Raw genomic sequence first — 11032 nt, 5'->3', positions numbered from 1 at the left:
AATTTGAAAATGGCCGCTATTCCAACTGGCCGCTAAAGTCCACTGCGCTAGACCATTTGGCCACCATCTCGATATTTATAAAAGAAAATTAAAAAAAAAATGCAACTAAGCTATTTAAAGGTATACCACCATGTAGGAATTGGCTAAAATGGTTATTTACAATGACACGTTCGGTAAGAAGACATCAAATATATTTTTTGGCGCTTTTTAAATGAAATGTTAATGTAACTGGAACTGTACATGAACTCAAATGTTAAGCCGTTAATATCAAGCCTCTAGGACGCCAGGCCGCTAACTTTAACCCTCTTAGTCGCAAGTCCGCCGACTTCATGCCACCTAGCCGGCAACTCCGCCAGGCCGCTTACTTGAAGCCACGTTGCCACAAGACTGCCGACGTCATGCCACCAAGCCACCAACTCCGTCAGGCCGCTAGGGTGCCAGGCCGCTTACTTCAAGCCACGAAGCCAAAAGGCCGCCAATTTCATGTCGCCAACCCGCAAACTCCGCCAGTCCGCTAGGCCGCTGACTCTAAACCACAAGGCCGCATACTTCATGCCACCAAGCCGCCAACTCCGCCAAGCCTCTAAGACCCAGGTCGCTAACTTCAAGCTTCGAAGCCAAAAGGCCGCTTACTTCATGCCGCCAAGCAGCCAAATCCGCCAGGCCGCTAGGCCGAAAGACCGCTGATTTCAAGCCACGAAGCCGCTAGGCCGCAGAATTCATACCGCAAAGCCGCCAACTCCGCCAGGCCGCTAGACCGCAAGGCCGCCTACTTCAAGCCACAAAGCCACAAGGCCGCCGACTTCATGCCACTAAGCCTCCAACACCGCCTGGCCGCTAGAACGCGAAACTGCTAGTTTCAAGCAACGAAGCCACAAGAACGCCAGTAGGGCGCCACCTCCGCCAGGCCTCTCGGCAGGTAGTCGGCTAAGTTTAAACCCCTTAGCAACAAGGCCGCAGACGTCATGCCACCAAGCCGCCAACTCCGCCAGACTGCTAGGCAGCTAGGCCGCCAGCTTAAATGTAATTTGAAAATACGTAATTTAATTCATTATTTGTTAGTATCATAATTAAAATAATCATACTGTTGTTGATTATTATATCAGTGTATTTAATAAAATGTTGATGTAACTGGTACTGTTTATGAACTCAAATAATAAGCCTTTAATATCAAGCCTAAAGGCCACTAGGCTGCCGACTTCATAGCACAGAACCTCCAACTCTGTCGGCTGCTAGACCGGCAGGCCGCCTTTTCCAAGCCACAAAGCCACAAGGCCGCCGACTTCATGCCATCATGCCGCTAGGCCGAAAGACCGCTGATTTCAAGCCACGAAGCCGCTAGGCCGCAGAATTCATACCGCAAAGCCGCCAACTCCGCCAGGCCGCTAGACCGCAAGGTCGCCTACTTCAAGCCACAAAGCCACAAGGCCGCCGACTTCATGCCACTAAGCCCCCAACACCGCCTGGCCGCTAGAACGCGAAACTGCTAGTTTCAAGCAACGAAGCCACAAGAACGCCAGTAAGGCGCCACCTCCGCCAGGCCTCTCGGCAGGTAGTCGGCTAAGTTTAAACCCCTTAGCAACAAGGCCGCAGACGTCATGCCACCAAGCCGCCAACTCCGCCAGACTGCTAGGCAGCTAGGCCGCCAACTTAAATGTAATTTGAAAATACGTAATTTAATTCATTATTTGTTAGTATCATAATTTAAATAATCATACTGTTGTTGATTATTATATCAGTGTATTTAATAAAATGTTGATGTAACTGGTACTGTTTATGAACTCAAATAATAAGCCTTTAATATCAAGCCTAAAGGCCACTAGGCTGCCGACTTCATAGCACAGAACCTCCAACTCCGTCGGCCGCCAGACCGCCAGGCCGCCTTTTCCAAGCCACAAAGCCACAAGGCCGCCGACTTCATGCCATCATGCCGCTTTCTCCGCCTGGCCGCTAGTCGGCCAGGCAACGTACTTCAAGCCACGAAGTCACAAGGACGCTTACTTCATGCCAATAAGGCGCCACCTCCGCCAGGTCTCAAGGCATTTAGGCTGCTAAGTTCAAAACCCTAAGCCGCAAGGCCGCAGACTTCATGCCACCAAGGCGCCAACTCCGCCAGGCCGCTAGGCATTTAGGTCGCTAAGTTCAAAACCCTTAGCAACAAGGCCGCAGATTTTATGCCACCAAGCCGCCAACTCCGCCAGACCGCTAGAACGCCAGGCCGCTAACTTCAAGCTACAAAGCCACATGGACGCAGACTTTATGCCATTAAGGCGCAAACTCCGCCAGACCGCTAGGCAGTTAGGCCGCTATCTTCAAAACCCTTAGCCACAAGGCCGCAGACGTCATGCCACCAAGCCGCCAACTCCGCCAGACCGCTAGGCAGCTAGGCCGCCAACTTAAATGTAATTTGAAAATATGTATTTTATTTTATTATTTGTTAGTATCATAATTAAAGTAATCATGCTGTTGTTGATTATTATAGCAGTGTGTTTGAAATAAGTGGATACTTAGGGATCATACCATCTAAGTGAAACAGTTAAATAAACACAGATGTATGATTCGGACGACAATCTAAGTTTATTGATTAAACATTTTATTATGAAAATCTATCAGTAGGTGAGTAGTTATCGGACAGTAGTGGTTCTCGGAAAGTCACGTTTTTCCTCTCGTTTTGGAAGTTTCATATCCGACGCCTGACTATTACATTATCAATCAGAAACATAAAATATGTCTTTATAAACACTTCACAATAGGTAAGGTTATGTTAAGATTATAAATCCAAAGTTGATCACCTTTAACACAATCACATTGCACTTTCACTTGGAATTTCAAGGGCAGTGCGCTTGCCTTATGAACAAAAGGGGAAAATCTAACAATACTTATCTTTTTAAACATATCTATGTTACTTTCTATGCTATGAAAGGTTATTCAAGTAAGACAAATAGGACAAATAGGATACGTTACATGGTATGTCGGAGAAGAAAATATTTTGACATGTATACAGTATACTGTGTATGCTCTGCTTAACAAAAAAAATTATGACAAATTGATGCCGCAAAACTTCTTTTCTTCTGGTTTAAATATTTATCTTACGCATATATCGAATTTAGAAAAAGCTCAGTACAAGATTCCCGCTTTTGTTGTTAATTTCACGAAGCGTCGAGAACTATTACTGTCGAACTAGAATTTGACCTCGTTTGTATAAATCATTCGGAACCAAAGAAAAACAACAACAAAGGAGGTATCAAACTAAGAGCTCAGCCTAACCCTGACTAAATAGGGCAACTTTATAGCTGTTATAATCGATCATTTTAAATATCCACAAAGGAGGCCAAACACGGAAAACTTGTGTTTTCGCTATTTCAGTCATTTATCTCAGATTTATTTATAAACCCACAATCTAGTTGTTAAAATATAAGTAAAGTCTTTTATACCTTACACCACATGTGTACATGTCCTTAGTGTGCCGATAAACTTGGCAAAGTTGTTAACTATGTTGACTATGAACTTACTCCTATGGTTTGATAAAAGCGTAAACTATCTGGCAATTTTATCATTTCTTTAACAATTATTTCAGGTCCACAATAACACTTCTCGCAAAATCTGTACCTTATATATAAATGAAAAAATCAGCCAACAAACCTTTCTGCAGCGGAAAGTTTCCACTCCAGTCGAACCTCGTTTGCGCGAACCAGACTGACTCGATTTCCTAGTTGGCTCGAACTGGATGTACAGGACCAGTTTCTACTAAAGGTAAGCATCCTTCGAATTTTCCGAGGCTGGAGGTATTTTCGCAAGTCCCTGGGAGTTGGATCAAGACAGGTTTGACTGTACTGGACATGTTTTGCTGGTACTCTTAATCACAATTGACGTGTCGTTGTGTAAAACGTTAACACAAATATGTTATATGACTTAAAGTGAAAACAATTGCAATATTGACTGATGGTCATTTTGGAATATTGTTGGAATTGTTGTTAATTATCAAACGTGAAGGGAACCTGAATTGATTATCTATTACTCTTGATTGACTTCAAGCAGAAACACTTAAAAGTAATAGTTTCGAAAGTAGTCTCTTGGCCTATTAATATACATTATACAAGGGATGTAGTTTTATTATTCAATTGTCATTATTCCAGTAGATGAGCATTGCTGTTGAATGCACATATATTTATCAATACTTATCAAAGTTGTTTTTGATATTTGTACTCAGAATACTAATAATTGAATCTTTACAGTATATTAAAATGGCTGGCCTTTTAGAATAGTTTGTGTTTTTTTCATCGAAGAGTAAGTAAAATGTATTTACTGTACAAACGTATTTTTCGAGTCATGTGAACTAGTTGTACAATTGTTTACCATGTTCAATTAATGCATCTTAATACAGCTATTTGAATGCCAGAAAGCAAACTTTTAGATACAAAATATTACGGTCAGTTATTTTTGCTTAGGCTTACAACGATGCCTATTATTGAACATTGTATCATTTCAAACTCGAAATACAGACAGTTCGAGCACGCAATTAACTTTACCCTTATATATGTGTTGTGATAAATTGCTTTATTTTATAAACAATTTTATTTGGTGGCTTATAAGTAAACATGAACTAATCAACCACAAATGAATTTATTAAATGTTTAGTAAGAAGAGAATGTATAATATGAATTCTAGAGGCGAAATTACTTGAGCGTTTTATGGTTTTATTGTGGAAATTTCGTGGAAAATTTATCCTGGTGGTTAATGTGTATTTTCATAATTCAGGGTGCACTTTCGGCAAACTATGTTAACCATTCACTCTGTAAGGCTTTATCTCCTAAGTATCGTCTTAAAATGTTATTGAAAGACAACTAACGAATCTGATGTTTTCAAATGTGGAAAACAAGATATTGAAATTTAAGTTCCGTTTCTTCGAAAACACAGCGTCTTGAGTTCAACTTACATGATATTAGGTACTTTCAACCAACGACTAACTATTTCTTGAAACAAGGTCAATAGAGCCAGATCAAATGAAATTACAGGGATTAGTCTAGAAACTAAAGTTTCTACAAGTCTAGTCTTAAGTCATAGCGACGATATGGACACATAATAGATTCAATATAACATCTTGCAGTCGAATGTACAAACCTGGTTGATTCTTTGGTAAAGATAAAGTTGGCCTAAACATTTACTTATTGGTCAATAGTTCTCCAATATATATATATATTAATAAGGACAATGATGGCAAAAATCCGCTTCATTTTTAATCTGTAAATAGAGTTTTCGGAAAGGACTTAATTATTTATGTTTTTTACAAGTTTTGGAAGGTTTTGAAGGTTACAGTATTTAAACTGTACAGAGGTTCTCAAAAAGTTTAATATCATTTACATGCCACTTCCATCTAGTTTTTCCTGTGGGATAACATTAATCTGCAAAGCCACATACTGATGTTGGACATATTTTGATGATTAAGTAACCGAGATAATATATCATAGTATATAAATGGTAACCAGTATTGCGTTTTGTCATTTCGTTTCGATTACCAGCTTTGCATCATTTTGCTTTCAATTTGGATTTGGATACGTTGAGGAAATACAGTATTCACTCAGTATCATATAGCTGCTCTTGATATATATTTAATAATAATTCTCTCATTCCCAAACATTTAGCTAGCGTGTTGACTTACAGTAACGTCAACTGAGTGATACTAAGGGAGTGACTGGACTATTTCAGTAGTTGTTATTGGTCAGCACGACCTATGCCTCGGAGCCCTCATGTCAAGCATGCTCCAAATTTGACTACGACGAAAAGGTGCTCGAGAGAATGGTCCGCATGAAATTCGCTTTTGAAAAATTAGGCGAAAAGCTGGAGAAGAATTTGAACAATATTAAAGAAGAAAAAAAAAGTTTGCACACGGTCGATTTCGCTCAAGGATGAAGTTAAGAAAATCCAGTTCAGAACGCTTATGAAGGTTGTGATTGATTCTAACAATATATTAGAACAAACAAATGCCGCCTTCAATAAAATTCAAGGTTAGTTCAATTAAGACGGGTAATTTGTTTATTTTTGCGAAGTTTTTGTCTGGTGTCTTGAGTGGTAAGCATACGTATAATTATAAAATGAACTGACTTTGAATGAATATATTCATTGAAGGTATCTAAGATTGCATTATATTTCACCTCTTGAATACCAATGTAAATGTCATGTCATGAAGGACCAACAAGAGCAGGCAGAACGTAGACTGATTTCGCTGATGTAGGAAGTTGAGAGAAACCAGTCCAGTACACTGGATAAGTTTGTGATTGATTCGAACAATAGGTTAGAACAAATAAATGCCGCCTTCAATGATATACAATAAGTAGGCTCAATAAAGACGGGCTAATTCTTGAATATTGCGCAGTTTTGATTTTATTTTATTGTGTGGTATGTAAACGTACACATTGAGTTTATTTGTTTGTTTGCTTTGTTGTAAAAGATTTCACTAACACCAAAAGTAAATATATTTATAGTTGCTTCAAAACTCGTGAAATACAACTTTAGGTAGTCACGCATTGACAAATATTGCGATCTTACACTGAAACATACAATTACGTTGAATGCAAAAATACATTCATGTAAGAAATGTCGGTAAATTATGTCCTAGTCCTGTAGGCTACGTCGATTGATTTGGACATGAAAGAGGGCTTAATGTTTAAAACGGAGAGCAATTGTCCTGTTGTCATTTTAATTCTACTGATAAATCTCTATATACCACAAGAAAGCCTAAAACAAGATTGTTGTATTCTACTTTGAATATAGTAATTAATTTATAGGCGTTATAATGGAATGGTTTTTAATTACTTTTCTTCAAATCAAAAAGGCGACAAAACCGTTAAACCACAAATTTCAACCACGACAATTATCACGGAAAATGAGTCACAATTTTCACAATTGTGAAAATGCACTTTAAGAAAAATATCATAAGGTCTAATTGGCTATTTTATCACCAGTGATACACCAATTCACAAATTCACCAAACACAATGCACCATACACCTTAAATCACGCACCATGTAACATGAGCCAAGCACCATGCCATGAATAATGTATCTTGTACCATACACAAATTCACCAAACACAATGCACCATACAATTTACATCACGCACCATGTCCCTTTCATAATTAATAATTATATTACCAAAGTTTTTGTGAATTGAGTTTTACAGCATTTGTTATCAAACCCAGGAGCCATATAACAGAAGCATCTTAAGGTAAAATTTCACCTCTTCCTTCAATTTAACATTTCCGTTTTATTTCACTGGGAGAAAGTGTCATACTCGGTGTATGTTCTGCAATTAAAGTATGAACGCTTAATTTAAAAAAAAATCATTTAAAATATTTAGTTTTTTAAAGAAAATATAACATAAAATATTAACTGAGTTTACACTGAAGTTAAGATATGATTAGAAAATCTTTAAAATGCTTCTATAATACGGACCCAGGTCTTCATTATCGGATTAAAACGTAAACTACATCTCTTGCATTTACTTATACTTTTAAATGCACACGCTTTATATTAAAATAAATTTAACGGAAACAATTAGACATTCTGTTTCAGACCAAATCACTACTCATATGGTGTTCTTCCACGCCCGCTCTCCGCTGAAAAAACCCACAGGTGAGGTGATCGTGTACAAGACAGTGGAGGCCAACTAGGGCAACGGCTACAACTCCACCACGGGCAAGTTCACCGCTCCAGCACGGGGACTCTACGTGTTATTCATGCATACTTGTACATATTCAAATAACCATGCTTTTATCCAGATAGTAAAGGAAGGTTCAGTTTTCTTTGCAAGTGTACATACTGACAAAGACGAGTATTTCTGTTCTAGTAGTCTGAAGCGTTTGTTTAGCTGGATGCCGTTGAGACTGTCTGGGTACAATGCTCCAATGGGGCCTCGTACAGACAACTGTAAGGGTGTAATCCTAATTATTGGTGATGCTTTCATTCACAAATGGCGTGCTTAGGACATCATTCATCAGAAGCCAAATGACAGAATATATTCAATGAAAGTGGAAGTCAATTTTGCAGTGATAAATTAGGTTTTTTTTAAAGAAAATATATCATTACGGGAATCATTTTTGTTATCATTTACCGTGAATTAAACATTTTTAAATATCGTCTCTGTACACCGCCTGTATGATGTATCATGTATATAAAACTGAGAACACGTATGTTGAAATAAATTTATTTTAACCAAAAAAACTGTATATTGGCATGTTGTATATTCATCCGCCTCAATATAAAACTTTCATCAATCCGTTGTTTTGAAACTGTTCTGATAAAACCAGTGTCAGTTGTTTTGTGGGTTTGTATATGTAACATTGGTATTTTGGTAACACCAGTTAATATACATACTTTGTACTTATAAATCCGTTTTAAAAATACAAGTCGGGTCGTACCTTTTGTGTTGAAACTAATAATTGTGTATCATTAAGGCTTGACAGAAATAAACAAATATTTCGTGAGATATACGCGCGACTAGCTCATCAAATCGCTATACATTGACAAGGCAATGCATATAATTGTTCTTACCTCAATATCATAATATAAAGTAAAACTCTAGGTCAAATTATACTATTTAGAAATCATAGCTCTTATTACAGACGTTTACATCTTCTCTGATCTCCAAATAACTTAATCGACGGGCATTAAGTTTTTCATGGTCGTTGTGCAACGTGCCACATTGTATCTATGTTATTTTCGGAAATACAATTATGACCACTGGCTGTATGCAATAAAATACGAAACCATTGATTCAGCGATACTTGTCAGCATATGTGTACCTTTTAAATACGTTTGTTTTATATTCTGATATTTACAGAATAATATACAAACGACTTACTTCAGCTAGAATATTTCATATTGCTACAACAACTGTTTATAGTCATACAATTTCAATACTCTAGCTTTTGAGCATTTCTTTATAGTTTACATATGCTTTATGATGATCAAGACAATAATGATCGTGATAGTAACTGTGCTGGCCGGCAACGTTGTTGGTGATGATGATGATAATGATGATGATGATGATGATGATGATGTATGACACTAACATCTGCGAGTGAACCCCTTAATTGCACAACTTGTGGAACCTTAAAAAATGTTTCCATAGTTTATCCCAATCAGCTGGAAATTGTTCTCAATCTCCATCAGAAGGGAAACAGTTCCTGTTGCATCCGTGATTCATGCACATGTCAGCTGAAAGTTATATGCATTATACATGAACATTTTGAAACAAATTACATCATTGACATGCATTTCATGCTTCAACACGAGCGGCCACTGACTGCCAATATTCCCTGCCGAATGTAGTATAGTATCTCCCTTGCAGTGTATCTCACTTGCTGTTTGACGGACGAAAGCAATTGTAAAATAGACAATAGTTATATTTTTAAAACAGTGCACCTCTTCTCATTAAGATATATACGTAAATGGAATTTATAATCAATACCCCGTTTAATATTTGTTATTTGGCGTTATGCTGGGACAAAACATAGGTATGGAAATTAAAAAGGGCAATAACTCAAACGATATTGCAGGTTAAACTTTTACTGAGCAGTGCACCTCTAAACCTGATCTATCTAAATATGACGTTTGATGTCTATATCTCAAATACTTTGGGAGAATGCTCTGGATAAAAAATAAAAAGTGATATCGACCTGATTTGAAACTCTGTTTTTAAAATTTATTAAACTTAAACAAAATTATTAAGGATGGTTGAGATCCGATTAAGCATTGTATCATTTTCAATTCAGACCTTTACAAGTACGCATTACCAGACAATGTTTTTACTTAGTTTATAACAGAAAATTATGAAAGCAAAAATACACATTTATTAAGCAAGCAAAGAAAGAAATAATTCGCTTTAAAAGTTCTTTAAACTTGTATTATACTTTTATTTAAACGGAAACATGTCAACAAAACCGACTGCTTTCTTAATTGTTTATGTCCAACTAACCAACACAACATTTGCATGTTCAAAAATCTCACGATGATGTTGACAAATCCGCCATTTTGTCTTATACTTTTCAAATGCTTTATGACGGTCAAAATTGTTTTTGATTGACAGTGATGAAAGTTAAAATGCGCATTTCTTTGAGAAGCAAGGAAAGAAATAACTAAGTCTGCAAGTATTTTTTTAAATAGACATTTCCCCCTTTTGCATGACTAATGACTATGGGTGTTTTGGCTATCCCTCCAAGTATGTACGTATACGAAACACATTGTACAAGAACAGAAGAACATGAACTGCATAAACGTTCAGACAATACAAATTGGGTTTCTTATTTGCATTTTGTTTTTTAGTGAATATACATGAATCCCCCATGAGAATCTGTAGCAAGAGAGAACGTTCCCTGAGTTTTGCATGAAACGCAAAATCTTGACGTTTATATATTATTCGCGGAGCAGCTCTCACATCCCCTTTCAATCCTTTGTGAACTACAACCTAATGCCGTGCTAGTGTTTCGGAGGAACAATTTTAAAGGAAACTAGTCATTAATAGCTCACTTGAGCATGCTCAACGGTGAGCCATTGGGGTAGGGGACTGTTTATCGTCCATCGTCCTTCGTCAGTCGCCCGTCGTGAACACTTGCCTTCAAACATTTTCTCATCAAAACCATCTGGCCAATTGCAACCAAATTTCAAAGGAAATTTCCACTGATGATGCTCTTCAAAAGTTTTAATAATAAAATGGTTCCATGTAAAACGTTGGTTGCCATGGAAATAAAATGATGTTTTTGATAATATTCACCTCGGTAACCACTTGCGGGATTTTAAAAAAGAAAATCACTGAAAGATGGGTTTTTTTAGCAAATAACTTCATGCTATGTTGTTTTGTTAAAAACTCTGCCGATTAGTTTCACTATATGACTAAATGAAAAAAAATGTTTCTTCACAAACCACTAGCTAAATAATTTCATAGAAATGTTCCGTATGAAACCTTTTATCAAATTCACTTAAGCCATTTTGGTTCGTAAAAAGGGTTATTTTAGCTCATTTTATATATTTTACATG

The sequence above is a fragment of the Mya arenaria genome, chromosome 10 (genome assembly GCF_026914265.1).
Source record: "Mya arenaria isolate MELC-2E11 chromosome 10, ASM2691426v1".
Lineage (NCBI taxonomy): Eukaryota > Metazoa > Mollusca > Bivalvia > Myida > Myidae > Mya > Mya arenaria.
This window is presented reverse-complemented; position numbering follows the sequence as displayed.